This window comes from Melanotaenia boesemani, chromosome 6 (assembly GCF_017639745.1).
Source record: "Melanotaenia boesemani isolate fMelBoe1 chromosome 6, fMelBoe1.pri, whole genome shotgun sequence".
Taxonomy (NCBI): domain Eukaryota; kingdom Metazoa; phylum Chordata; class Actinopteri; order Atheriniformes; family Melanotaeniidae; genus Melanotaenia; species Melanotaenia boesemani.
The window spans coordinates 37,092,561-37,107,480 of NC_055687.1; positions in this window are offsets into that span (position 1 = coordinate 37,092,561).

Here is a 14,920-nt window from a genome sequence, read left to right on the forward strand (position 1 = left end):
GAATGCGGGGGTTATACCTGTTAAAAACAATTACATCAGAAAAATACTTAGTTTTTGCAGCTTCCACAGAACATTGGCAAGATTACCAGCTATCAGCTACCAAACCACAGACTTACACAGACTGTAAGTCTGTGGTTTGGTCGGAGCAATCACAACCGCACAGCCCAAACGACAGTTTCAAGTACAGAAATAAATTTTATAACAATAAATGTTAAAAAATCAAAGAAAGGTTCCTTCATCAACTTGGGCAGAGCTCCAGCCACAACACAATTCCTGCGCACCCATACCGAGGTTGTTCCGAAAGGTCCTAGATCGATCAAATGATCCTTAGCCCTGCAGGCTATATCATCTGGTGTGTTCTTAAGTCCTCAAGTCCACAAAAAGTCTGTTTTACACAGTGATGGCCCAGAACACTCACTGCATGGAAGAAAAAAAGAGGAACTGTCAGTATCTAGACCAGGGCAGAGGACGGCACAGGCCACAATCCCAGTGGCAGCTGGAATGAAACTTGCTGCAGCGACAGAGGACCAAATCCAGGGAGTCTATAAGTCACTGAGGCTCCCCAACTCCACACAGGAACCCGGACACAGCCACCAGAATATTTACACAGTACCAGCAGCAGCAACATAAGCAGAACACACCCAGGGCCTCCCGCTACTCCACACCAATCTGCTTTTATGGCCTCTTTGTTCCTCCAGTCTCATTTGGCCACCAGTCATCTGCACGTTACTGCTGATCAACTCGCGTGGAGAGAAATGGTGTCTACAAATTTAAAACCAATTCCACCCCCACAAAAACAACTCATACACATGTACATACAAACAAACAAGGAAGAAAAGAAAATTAAAATTCCAAACACAACATGCAAAAACAAGTTTTAATCCTAACTCCCAATTAGTCTCTCCATTACATAAGGAATATAAGACTATAAGAAATATAAGTCTCTGAGTTGATGTCTATATAAGCAGATATTTGATCAGGCTCTAAAGCTACGTTTAGTGAGCTCTTGTTTAAAGGAACAATTGTCTTCCACAGTAACCACTCAAACAACGATAAATTAAAATATGCAACAATTTATTAAGCATTGATAATCAAATTAACAGAAAATTAGCATAAAAGAGAAAAATATGGAATGGTTAAGCATAATTTTATGATAACTAACAGACCTTCCGGGGAGAGCTGTGAGGGAGAGGTCAGTTAAAAGTAGAAAACAGAGCAGGGTTCGGATAGAAGGAAAAATTGTGAAAATAAACTAATTTAAATGCTTTGCAGGTGATTGGTGCTTTGGTACTATAAAAGTTGAAAACATGGAAAAGCTGACTTATATTATTTAGAAACTTTAGTGCAACTTTGATCACGACTAATGTGAAACTAGAAGAACTGATCCTAGGAATTCAGATGTAGCCAATTAAGCAAAAGATGTCAATCCAACTTAGATCAGATGGGACTTTAAATAAAAGAAGTTGAGCTAATTACTGTTCAGACACCAGCTAGAATCTTGGACGAGTATCAGGCTGGCCATACTTGGGACCAGAGTTCGGGAAGCTATCAGCGGAGTCCGCAGACGGAGGAATCCAGGTGGGGAACCCCGAAGACCTCAGTTAACCCGTAGACATGCAGCCCGTCAGAAACCAGCTCTTGGTTCAGTGTCCGAAGTAAACCGTGGCCTCCACTTTTTTCCTTGTAAAGAGAGCTGGTATTGGTGTTAAAAAAAACAGTAATTCCAGGTGGATTTCCTCAACCAGAGCCGTCCAGTGCTTCTTGGAGAGATTGTCATTAAAGTTTAGCATTGCTGGTGAAGCGCTTCTGACTTTACTGGCACCAGTAAGCAAACGTCAAAATATGAGATCTCACACTAATAAAATAAAAGTTTGCATTTGCTGCTTGGCAACACGTCCTGGTTTAGCACGGTTAGCAAAATTAAAACTTACAACAAAATGAAGAAACAGACAAGACAGACAGACAAAACCTGAGTTTCTTGGTTTGAACGTTACGATATTACTTCTTCATGGTTTCCTTTTGTTCTTCTCTCTTTTTTCTAACTTCCTCTGCTGGTATATTCTGGGTTAAGGGTGGATTTTGGCACGGAGGTGAGACCAACATATAAAGAATTGAAATTTATCACTCTTCTTCTACTCAAACATTGAGAGTATTCTCCAGTTTCAACCGTATCGCTCTGCCTCGAATCCACTGCAGCATTAAATACAGTCCCAAAAGATGTGGAACTTCTGTTCACCCAAAACAAAAAATCTCATCTTCCAACAGTAACGCGCTGTCAGTAATGTTTCATCCTGAGTAACTTCGTTGTAACCATGGAGAAATCAGTTAGATTATGCCATTCAGTCATTAATAATGATAATAATAACAGCCACCAAGTAAAAACCTATTTTTCAGGTGGCAGAATGAAAGCTTCTAGGTAGCTCAGGGAGGAGGAGGAGGAGATGATGAGGAAGGTGAGCTTTAGTACTCAGAGTTGTGACTTGTTCTACATAACTAATTAAAATGTAATCAAAGTTATAATATGGCACAGTGAAATGTTTACCTGACCTCCACACAATGTTATACAGACTTAAAATGAGATTTTTGTTGAATAGATTTTTGGTGAATAAAATGCATGCTCTAATTTTAACATGTTTTTAAATTAAAAAGAGAATAATAACAATGGTTATAATTCTATCTGTTAATGGTCATATTTTCCTTCAAGTTTTCATTAAGTTGATTAATTTAAGTCATAAATTTCTTGTTCTGTGTGATTAAAGTACATTTCTGTTAATGAAAGTAGTTTGCACTGTACTACTGGACATTATTGATATGAAGCAAATATGCCAACATGTGTCTTTAACTCTCTATCAGTAATTTAGTAAAATAATCCTGCATTCAGTTTAGCCAGAAAATAAATACCTCATTGTCAATGACTGAACAAAATACGTTGCATTATAAACTTCTGTTTGTTCAGATGTCCTTTTACATGGTACTACAAATAAATATCTATCGTAAGTGCAATAAAACACTTCAAGGGGACCACTTCTATGACCTAATGTCAAACCTACTCCCTTGCTCAGGCATGTTAGCTCAGTTTCAGCTGCACTGGCAACTCCTTTCATTACAAATTTGACTTCAGATGGTATATGTGGAGCCAAATACAGATGTGATGCAACATGTGGATATACCAGTCCTCATTTACACTACTGGTCACAAGTTTTTGGAAACTTTCGATTGGATTTCATGGGAAAGTTTTCCAAACGTATGACCAGTAGAGTAGAGACAATGTCTCAGGTGTTAATGGATTGACAGGAATAAGCAATGGACCACACCTGTCCATGAAACAGCTTTTGAGCCAGTTATCTCATTACATACGTCCTCCTGAGCTTTCAACATATGAAAGAGCTTTAATGCTTAGACTGTCCCTGAAATGTAAAAACACTCAAATTAAATCTACATTTTACATATTTCCAAGGCACAACTGTTTATCCTCAGTGAGACCGTGTAGAGTCTAATCAGGGAATTGACCACCAATAATCTGACTGCAGTCTGTTAAAAAATAAATCAATTAAATGCTGTGACTTACTTTATGTAAGTGTGTTAACACACAATGCCGCATTAAATTTCTCCTGAAATAAGTAAATTATCACAAGAGAAGGAAAATCCTAATAGCTAAAAAGTTTGAAGCTCTTTTAATCTGAAATTAAGTTTTATTTCCTGATTGTAGTTTTCTCATTTAACTTGTGTGTGTGTGTGTCTTCCCATTCACACCTCCACATCCCTCCGTAGCCGACCTCTGCTGTCCTCTGATTCGCCTCTATTAACCCAGAGGTGGAACAGAAGAGCAAATAAAACAAGATCTAAAAGAATCGATAAATGTTTCATCAGATTTAAAAGACGGCGTTAGCCTCAGTTTTATGGCTGCTACATTACAGTTTCAGGGTGGCCAAGTCCTTGGGTTTAAAAGAAAGGTTTATGGTGCTGTAAACATAGCCCGATTCTCTTTTCCATTTCAACCACATAAAGTGGAGACAGATCAGTAAATTTACACAGTGGAAGCTGCTCCTTTTAGGTGCCCCTGCAGCTTTGTCTCTCCACTAGGATAAAAACCAGGATCAAGTCAACTATTACTGGAAAAGATAAAGACTTTTAGAATTGTGTCATTATACACAAAAAAGCCTACACCCACCACCCAATAAGACTAAAGGTCTATTTATGCTTGACTCAGAAGATGGCTACGCAGACGGATGGACAGTTTTGTGCGTCTCCTGCGTTGGTTGTGCGTGTAATCTGCTCGTTTTCAGGGAGCTTAGCCATCCGTCGCTTGACATAGAAGAACTAGCCCACTGGAAATCACAGGGGTGGTGTTGAGCAGAATAGCCAGTGAAAAAAATAAACCAGAGAAGAAGAAGAGGAACAGGAAGAAAGCCTTCAGACTGTACAAATCTTTTACCATTTTACAATTTTGGCATGAAGACTACATTAGATCTTCATTTGGATTCTGCTTCTTTTCACCATGAATCTCATATATGAACCTGAGTAATATTACAGAGCCTTAGCCTCATAACGTATTAGCCTAAGTCATATTTTGGCCAAATTGTGGCATCTGCCGAATTATTCTCTCCTAACACTGTTGATTCACATAGATAATCATTTCCAAAAACCTTAAAATATGACTTAGACTATTATGCCAATAGTCTAACTAGAAGTGCCAGATAGCAAAAGCTGTTTGGCCCAGATATGGCCCACATCTGCAGTTTTGTTCAGCCCATATCTGGCCTTGACTTAAGGTGTTGACTTCATGTGAGTGTGGCTGCAGAAACTCAGCCACATGACTACCACATTCGGCTCACAAGGAAGTTGCTTTAATCTCTGTGCAGGTTGGCTCCACAGATTTGAACACTTATGATCTAGATAACACTTATGCGTACTGTATCTGAACCATATGTGCCAAAACCAGCCCAGATCCGGCCCAGACGTATCTGTTATCTGGAGAGAAGGAGAGGAGGTAGAATAGGAGCAGATAGAGCAGCAGACTTAAGCCTCCAAACTAAGCTCCCGTCAGTCTATGGCTATATTTTTCCACTAGAAAGGCTGTTCCTGTCTTCTCCAATTTGATTGGCAAGTTTTCCAGTCAAAGATGTTGATGCAAAAAAGACGCTCTCTAAAGCATGAACTGATATATGATAATGTGGTCCATACACAATAGTGTATGAACAGATGAATGTACCACCATTTAGTACAACTAGCTCCTAATAAAAGATGATAAAGACCCTTAATGCCCATGAAACCTGCAGAAAATGAATAAGAGCTCAATCAGCAGACTTTGCTCTTAGAAAAGCTGTTTCTACTCTTTTTTTTCTTTGCATGTTTTCAGTTCTGTTATCGCAGCAAGATGCCTCCACCGTCTGAGACTTTTCCTTAACGACTAATACTAAATCTTATCCATCATATTTTCATACATAGGCAGAGTGTGTTTGTTTTAGCTAACAGCTGAATAAGATCAGTCAGTTATGTAAAGTGGTGATTAATCATGATTTAATTTTTAATCACTGTTACGCAGTCCTAACTTTCTACAATGCAAACCTCATTTTGCATAAGATGCACAGTTTCTGTTCTTTAGTTCTGAGATAAGGAATATTATTTTATGGGAAAGTAAGACTCAGTCTGTTGTGTTTGCAGGTTCTAATGCCTGCTAGATTTGGGTAGAAATGCTCTAGGAAAAACCTGAAGAGAACCCATACACACACGTGAAGAATATGTAACAAAACACAAAAAACCAGCAGAGAATCAAACCTGGAACCTTCCAGCTATGATGTGACAGAACTGATCACCATGCAGCCCCTAATTAATGTCTTTAGAAGAATTCACAAACACCTGAGACAGTCCTGATTGAGGAAATGAAGGCTTGTCCCTGGTTCCTCAGCCTGCCTGCACCACATTAGAAGCAGGCAGAGGGCTTAAATTCAGGTCAGCACTTTATTAAGTGTAACAGATGCCTTGGTTGGTCTACTCCAGGGTTGGGGAATTGCATTTGTGGTCTTCTCTGACAGAATGGCAGACAGTTATGATAAGAGAGTGGCAGAGAAAAATCCATTTAACCTCCAACGGCTGCAGCGGGAAGCTGACCATGCTGCTCTTATCCTCCATAGACAGGCGGTGGGAGAGGTAACAGGTGGTGGATGCTTGTTTTCCCAGGCCAAGAAGGCCCCATTCTCCCAACTCATCACCCCAATTTCTACATCATTAACCTCACACCACAGAAGTGTACCTAAATGCAAGGAGGAAGACTGTTATATACCTGCCCATTCAAATCACAGTATGTTCACTTTGTCTTGACGTATTACTTTGTGTATCCGGTGCTTAAATGAACAATATCAAACATAAAATAAACACATTAAGAAAATAGCCTTGTTAAAACACAGCAATCTTACTGGAAAATTTTCCAGTTTTTTCCTGGATGGGTGAGCACTGAGCTGCAGCTTTGATTAGGAGAGATAGGTTCAGTATTTTTCTAACTTCTGAGGTGGCATTCACTATGTGAATTTTCAGGCTGACATTAGCGCATCGGTATCTTAGATGTTTGAAGAAAGAAGGCAACTATGACATGTAAGTGACTTAATGACCCAATGACTCCTATCCAGTGAACTCATCGTCATGTTCTAGAAAGCAGGTGGAGATGATCTGAGCTTTGTGACATGGTGCATTATCCTGCTGGAAGTAGCATCAGAAGATGCTCCACTGTGGTCATAAAGGGATGGACATGGTCAGCAACAATACTCAGGTAGGCTGTGCTGGTTAAACCAGGCCACGTTGGTACTAAGGGGCCCAAAGTGGACCAAGAAAATCCCCCCCCACCATTACACCAGCAGCAGCCTGAAGCGTTGGTGGATTTAGTTCTTATGTTATCCAACACTTAGTTTTATCATAGGCCTAACATACATGCCTGACATGGTAGTTTTCAGTCTTCATCAGAGGTGTCACTGGATGGTGTGTAACGTATACAAATCAGCTGACGTTCATTGAGGCCTGAAGCTGTGATCCAGGATGGATCCATGCTTTCATGATTTTTTCACCAAATTCTGTCGTACCATCTGAATATGGAGCAGATAAACAAAATACGAACTTTATATTTTGGCTGCTTTTTGTGGACTCAACTTATGACAGAAAGTCAAACTGAGCCATCTTTTCCCTGCAAAGTGTTCTCATTCATCTCTGGCTCCAGCATGTCCTGTTGCCTGGTGTTCATGTGACTAGCTGGAGCTGCCAGATGTGTCATTGGATTCCTGTGCTGAGCAATTGACTGCTGTTTGGATTCATAAGCAGGGCGATTGACTGCAGCTTGGATTCATAAGCTGCATGATTGACTGTGGTTGGCACAATAGCTGCCAGCAGTGCAAGTGGTGGCTGACAAACGACAGGGTTGAGTTGGCGGCGAGGGAAATTACCTCGGCTCTCTCCAAAGCCACCCGGCAATCGTCCCACATCTTTGTGTCTTCCTCACTGCATTTTTACTGCCACACTCAATCACTGCCAAACAGATAATACAGACAAAACTCCAGTGGAGGGGTTTGTGTGGAAATGTGCATATGAGCATGGAGTTATTACACTCATCAGTTGTACAGCTACACAGTGTGAGGCATTTCACATTTGCACTACAGGCAAAATAGCCTCCCTGGTGCCTATATACAGGACAATCAAGACACCTAAATCATTATGAACATCCATAAACTACTCACTGTACCAAGCGGCATGCCACTGAATATAACTAAATTAATGTGACAGCTCAAAATTAAGAAAAAATGATCATGGACTGCCATTCTCTGCTTTCTCTCAAACTTAATTGTCTTGAGGAAACCCAATAGCTGTGTGCTGACTGCTTAAGTCAATTTATATTGTGTTTTAATTGACTGTACAGCAAAAAGGTGGCAGCTATTGTAAGGAGTGTGAGCAGAAAACACTACTTTATGTTGCATTAAAGTCAATTAATTGGAATAGACCTCTGTGAAGGCTTCTGTGCTGCTTCTTCTCTGTCCCTGTAATTATTTTCATGCACTTGTGCAGTATATCTACAAGTTCAGTTTTGTAATGGGGAGGCTGAGAGGAGTGGGGATGCAGGAGAGTGTGTTTGGCAGTTTTATCTTGGAGCAACTTTGACTCCAGTTAATGGCTTTTGTTTCTTGAACCTCGACTCACTCTGAGGAGGCTTCGTTGTACAATGACACTTGTTCCAGTTGGAGGGTAAATACAGGAAAGCTAGTTATTAAGGGCATTGTTGCTTCAAACACAGAACATTTGCATGCTGTTTTAGCAAAACTGTTACACATTAATCAGTTGTGCAGAGGAATGTAGACTCTGCAATGACTAGCCACTACTGGTCTGACTGATAAGTCGCTGGCAATGACTACTCATTACACAGTCATTCATTTGCCTAACACAGCTACTCAATGGACCCTCTATTGTCTCAGATTATAACATCTCAGATATTAACATCAGAGAGGCTAACGATTAGCATCTGTATGCTGGTCATCCACTGCCTCAGGTGGACATTAGTATTGACAAGCTTGACATTTAAACCCAAGTCATTTACTGCTTAGGCTGCGTCCTCCATGTGTTCCTAGCCCAAAACTTTGAGGAGGGAGAGTCACTCACAGTTTTACACAAAAACTAACTTACTCCTGCCTCTCTGTGCTCTCTGCAGCTGCTTCTTCTCCCTCCTGCTGCTTCTTGAACCATATCACCAGCTGTGAGACAATAGATAAGGAATGAAACGCAACATGCCCACTGTAAACATAAGGCTGAGATAGAGCAAAATCCTGAACAATTTAGACATGTCTGGGTGAAAGAGGACATCTGGCCACCCTTGTTAAAAGAAACCTGTACTATCTGCACTTGTTTGCTTCAAAGGGTTGTTATTGTCCTATTCTGTTAAAATTCATTGTCAGTGACACATGAAAACTAATGTTTACGTTAGGAAATATTATGTTTACTACTGATACCTGATCTATGGAGGTTGCCACTATTTTACCTGTGCAATGCATTCTGGGACTAAGAAGGCAAATGTGACTTGTTTGTGGTTAAATTGTCTTTTCCCTTTAAACACTGGATCTGCATTGAGCTGCTTTTGGTTGCAGGTTCCAGTCAAAAGGAAGCAAAAACAGCAACGTGAGCCATCACAGTTTCAGAGTGATAAGAAAAGGAGAACATCTTGGTGCCTCTAAAGGAGCTGTTAGCAGCCTGTTAGTAGTTGCTAACAGTTGCTGGTGGTTATTATAAAAAAAACAAATGCTGAAAGACGTTGGCTGACGTTGAGCTCATAAACAGCTCAAGCTGGAAAAACACCTCAGAGACGGGAGACACTGGATGTCCTCCTGCTGGAATGTAAGCAAATCCCTCCTGTTACCACTTTTCCTGCAACCCTGGACACATAAGAACCTGGCAACCCACCGCTTCGTTTGGTCCTGCCACCTGGTTTCTTTTAAGTCATAGGATGCAGTGGTACAATTACCGGCAGATATCTGTTACCTGATAACTATGGATGCCTGGAAAAAAAAGTGGCCACATGGATTTAACTAAGCAAAAAGGTCTGAGCCTCATATTAGATAATATCTGCAGGGTGATCATCTTTCAGCAGCAACTAGTTATTTAACCCCAACAACAAGCAGCTTCTCATGTCTTAAACAACCATGTGGAAAGACACATCCGTGGTCATAGAGAAGATGTTAGTTTGTTTCAGAAGGGTCAGATCGTCGGCATCAAGCAGACAAAACATCTAAGGAGAAGCAGAAACTACTAGAACTGGGTTCAGAACTGTCCAGCCATTATTAAACTGGAAGGATGGTGGGGAACTATCATCTTCCAGGAAGAAAAGAGGTCAGAAAAAACATCCTGAATGATGGTGATGAAAATATACTGAATATCCTGAATGGGCAGGTTATTCCATCGTCCCTGATGGCACGGTGCCAAGATTCATGGAGCTCAGATTGTGAAAGAGTAGTTCAGGGAACAGGAGACATCATTTTCACACATGGATCAGACACCACAGAGTCCAGACCTGAACCCCATTGAGATCTCTGGGATGTGCTATGAGACTGCTAATTGCTGGGTTAGGCTCCTGCTTCCCTGCTATTGGAATGAAAATGAATGAATGGATGATCTGAGGACAATCTAAGCCTAGAGCTGCATACAACTTACCACAAGAGCTCTAAGAAATAAGAGTAACTTGCTGTTTTTGTACCATACAATCATTTAGGTTTTCAATAACTTCAACATGAAAAACCCCTGTGTGGATCCATATTTCTTATTGGTATTTTCACAGTCTGGTTCCTCCCCCTTATGCTACATCAATGTCAGTTGGATTTTTTTCTTTACGTTTTGCACACCAGGCATTTTTCAAATCCTTAGCTAGTGATGTTGCTAACCTGCATGATGGGTTTTAAAATGCACTGAGCTGGAAGGAAGGATGAATCAGATCCACTGTATTTGGCATTTCATCAGCTGGAAAAGATCAGCCTGTAGCTGCTGTTTTGCTTCCCACAAGATGCCCCCATCCATTGATCAATGACAGATTAAACTAATTCCTCTTTTTGCTCAACCCAATATAAAGTAAAACTGTACAAGTACAAATTTACCGATATTGTCCAACCTGTTAAAGAAAAGCAAGAGTCAACCCAACCACGGTGAAAGCTTTTTTAATTTAATTATTCCATTGACATCAACTTTAGATCCAGCATCTACTTACCCAGTGTTGGTGGTAAGCAGACAGTTAGTTCCCCTCTAACCCTTCTGCAGTCATTTAGCAGACAGTCATTTCACCGATAACCACTTTAGGCTCATAAATAAATTACTGTGTGAATAACAAAAACTCAGTATTATGTCAAAACCTCTTGCTCTGACTTGCATCATAATTGTTAACTTAAATAGCAGATAGCACAGACTGAGTGTACTTGAAGAAGCCTCTGACTGAACATTGTTGTTTCTTTACTGTGTTGTGTAGAAGATGTGAAGAATTGTCCATAATGTCCAGCAGCGTGTGCTGCTCTGTCCCTTCTTCTACATTTGACCCTTAAAGTAACTTATAATGAATAAACTCTTAACATGTTATTGCTGTAGTAAAGTGGCTTCTCAGCTTCGGGAAGCTGCTGGACAGCAACAGCTTCAGAAATGTGCATAATAGATGTCACTGTGCCATCAAACGAGTCAGGAACGCAGAGTTTTAAGGTCAGAAAGTTACGTAATGAATCTTTAGAGCCGTCATCACATTACAACACATCATATCTCCTTATATCCCAAACATTGATAAACATCAGGTAATATTGTAATGAACTGGTTTCTTTTGCAGATGTTGATGGGCAGTAAAAATGCAGAATTCAAGACAGTTACAGTGAGAAACAACGGACACTTTCATATATAAATGGTAGATATGAGCCTTGGGATATGGTATTTTCTTTAAACATTCCACATGTTGATCTATTTTTGACTTCCACAGTTCCCAACTAGACAAAGTCTTGATGGAGCCAATATTAAATCTGAAGATGGGCCATTCATCAGTGGCCTGCAGATGACAGAAAGTAATGAACCGTCCAGTACATAACCATGCAAACACCACTGACGAGTGATTTCATCTGTATGGTGAAACATGGAGACTTACAGCAGGATCCTATTTACTTTTTAATGATGTTCCCTTCAGCCCTGCTCATTAAAAGAGATGTCAGTTGCAGCAATCTAAGCGTGACCCATAAACCCACAACACACCGTTATGACCTAAATTGTTGCTCTTTCTTGAGGCTAAGATAATGTAATATCATGCAGATGAACATAAAAGAAAAAATTAGCATTTTTCAGGATTTTTATGAGTCTGTTTAGCGAAGCGATGGACACTGGTGTAAAGGAAGGACCTTTGTCTGTTGGGTTTTTCCTGTGTGGTTGCGTTGTCTCCTGCTCCTCTCTTCCCTTGGGTGTGGCTTCCAGGTACTAACTAATACAGCTCAGCTGTGGCTGCTGATGGCTTTCCTTAAAGTCCAGATCTGCACCTCAGCTGGTGCCAATCAGTCGGCTTTCCTGTGGTACTGCATGGCCAGATCTATTGAAATCAAGCAGCTAAAAGAAGTTTGTATTGTTTGATCTTGTTTGTCTCACTTTGCCTGTTCCACACCTTCAATTTAGCTTTTTGGATTTTTGCCATGTTGATTTTTTTGTTGTTGTTGTTGTTTTGTTTTTATTTACCCCCTCAAGTTATTGGAAATCATCCACCATCATCATCAGTCAGTCCTATGAGCTCTTCCACCCTGTTGCCACCTGCTTCGGACATCATGCCTCTTAATTTGTCATCTGACTTTTTTCTCTTTTTTCAAGTCCTGCTTCCTGTACCAAACCACAACACGATCAATGACTTACTAATGGCAGAGACATGCCACTGGTCAGTAATGAATTGGACTGTGTCTGTCTGTCTGACTCTGTCTGTCTGAGCCTTGAGATGACTTTGTTGTGAACTGCTGTTGTTCTAATAAAGCTGAATTGATATAAAGGGTTAGGCTGTAGTCAGGGCCAAGTCCACTCTTCTGTTGGACACCTTTAGCCCTAGCTTAGCTTAGCCATTAAAATGTAAAGTCTTTTAACAAAACATGCTCTGAGAGAAGCTCATGTCACATTGTCTTAGTTTAGGACTTCTAGGTTTTTAACTACAACTTCAAGAACAATTTAACCTTCTCACTTCGAACAGCTAACAGCTGCTGTTTGGCATCCATGGACCATTTTCTGTTTTCTACTGTCTGCAGATTTTAAATAATGCCTAAAGGTTAGACTCAAATGCAAGTATTAGAGCCCTGGAAGCCACACAGGGAACAGGGCGGTATAAAATGCTCTTTATTTATGGATAGATTATGGAAAGTGAGTCCCTGTGTTTTAGTTGAAAGCCAGAAACGTGATCAGTGGGGTTTTAAGTGCATTCTTTAGGCTGAAGCTGAAGGTAAAGACTAGGTGAGATGAAAATTGCTGCAGTGACTAAAATCAGTTGAAGAAGAGGGGCTCTAAGTCTGAGCTGCAACATTTTCAAAGCACCTTGATGTGTACACGAACTGTCGTTCATGCAAAAAGTCCACCACCCTTTGCTTTGCCTGATAACTTCATACACACGCTGAGCTGATGTCATTGAGCCAACCCAGCATCATTTAGTGAAACAATGCAGAATAGGCAAAGGCTCTCTAGCTCGAGGGGCCCGCAGTCTGCTTGCCCCTGGATGGCTATCATCCCTGGGCCTGTGCTCCATGGTGGGGGCCCTGGCTGAGGGCTTTGTCTTCTGGGTGGATGCATGGTCGTCGCTGTGGTGGACTGGCTGGGTTTCATGCTCCATTGTTGCTCAGGTCTTAGGGCCCCTTAGTCTTTAATCCTCAGAGGTGACCCAGTCCCATTTTCACAATTACATTTACACTAGCCATGTTCACATGGACACAAGTATTCGGATTAAAATCCTGATCGAACTGGTTATGCCAAATGTTATTCCAGTTAATGTGGATGAGAACACATATTCTGAATGAAGGTTGATATGGTATGATGCTTACTGTGCATTTCAGCTGTCGCATTCTTTCACTTTGCTTTATAAAACTGTTTTATTTAATAAAGTTTATCTGAAAAAAATACTTAGTTTGTTTACTGTGAAAATCACAATTCCGTCTGCTGATTATTCTGGAAAGTCAGACCGTGGAACATGTCAAATTAATTTATGCCTATCCCAACAATTAGCAGAGGCAGGTACACCTGGACAGTCCATCGCAGGGCATTGCAATAACAAAACAAAAAGAACAATACTCAAGCATCAAGGACAGCCCTAAATCCCCTGGGATTCCCTTGGCAAAGCAAATTTGTTGAGCACAAAACGGCAACCAGGCCGTCTCTCTGCTGCTGTGGTGCTGGACAGGACGAGGTTAAAAAATGAAAATAGAGACAGAAAGAGAGAGAGAGTGACAAATACACAAATACAAGTGGCTGAAATGAGTTTCCTCTGCAGGGTGGCCGGGCTCTCCCTTAGAGACAAGGTGAGAAGCTCGGTCATCTGGGAGGGGCTCAAAGAAGAGCTGCTGCTCCTCTACATCAAGTGACACCTAATGAAGTGGCCGGGCATCTGATTAGGATGCCTCCTGGACACCTCCCTAGTGAGGTGTCACAGCGGGAGGAGGTCACAGGGAAGACCCAAGACACACTGGAAGAATTATGTCTCTCAGGTTGCCTGGGAATGCCTCAAGACTCCCCTAGAAGAGTTAGAACTGGAAGGATGAGGAAAGATAAGCAGTGATGGATGGATGGATGGATGGATGGATGGATGGATGGATGGATGGATGGAAATTGGACACCAGAGAAGAGCAGCATAATCTACAATGAATGCTGATGTACCTGCTGGTGGGAAAAAGCTACTTCAACAATATCTGAGCAGATTTCCAAGTTATCTCAGTCTTGTTAAATCAACCATATATTCGTTACAGAGCTATATGATATCTGTAGTGGAAACCATTGAACCAGAGGTGAAAACTGGTATCAAATGTTTAAAAATTCTATTTAAAAAGGGGTCTAAAGTGTTGTCTATGTGTAGGTAAAAATCCCTGGTTAAATAATCATGTTATAGGTGAAGTGGATGATTGATAAAAACTTCTAGATAAAGTCAGTCTTTGGTGGTCTATAAACTGTGACACACAAAATTGGAGGGCTGCTGAAACCAGTATTCAAAACTGGTGAAGTGATCAAATGAAAATGGTTTGGAGCTGAGTGAATTTGTGACAATAGTAGCTGCACCACCTCCTTTCCCACCACTTCTGACTGAAAAAACAAAACTGAAATTTGGTGGGGAGGCCTCAGCGAGAACTACTGGTGCGTCTGTACCCAGCCAAAAAAGCATTGTTTTCCAGTCTAACTGCTGCAGGAATCAAAGATCTGATAGTATTTCTTC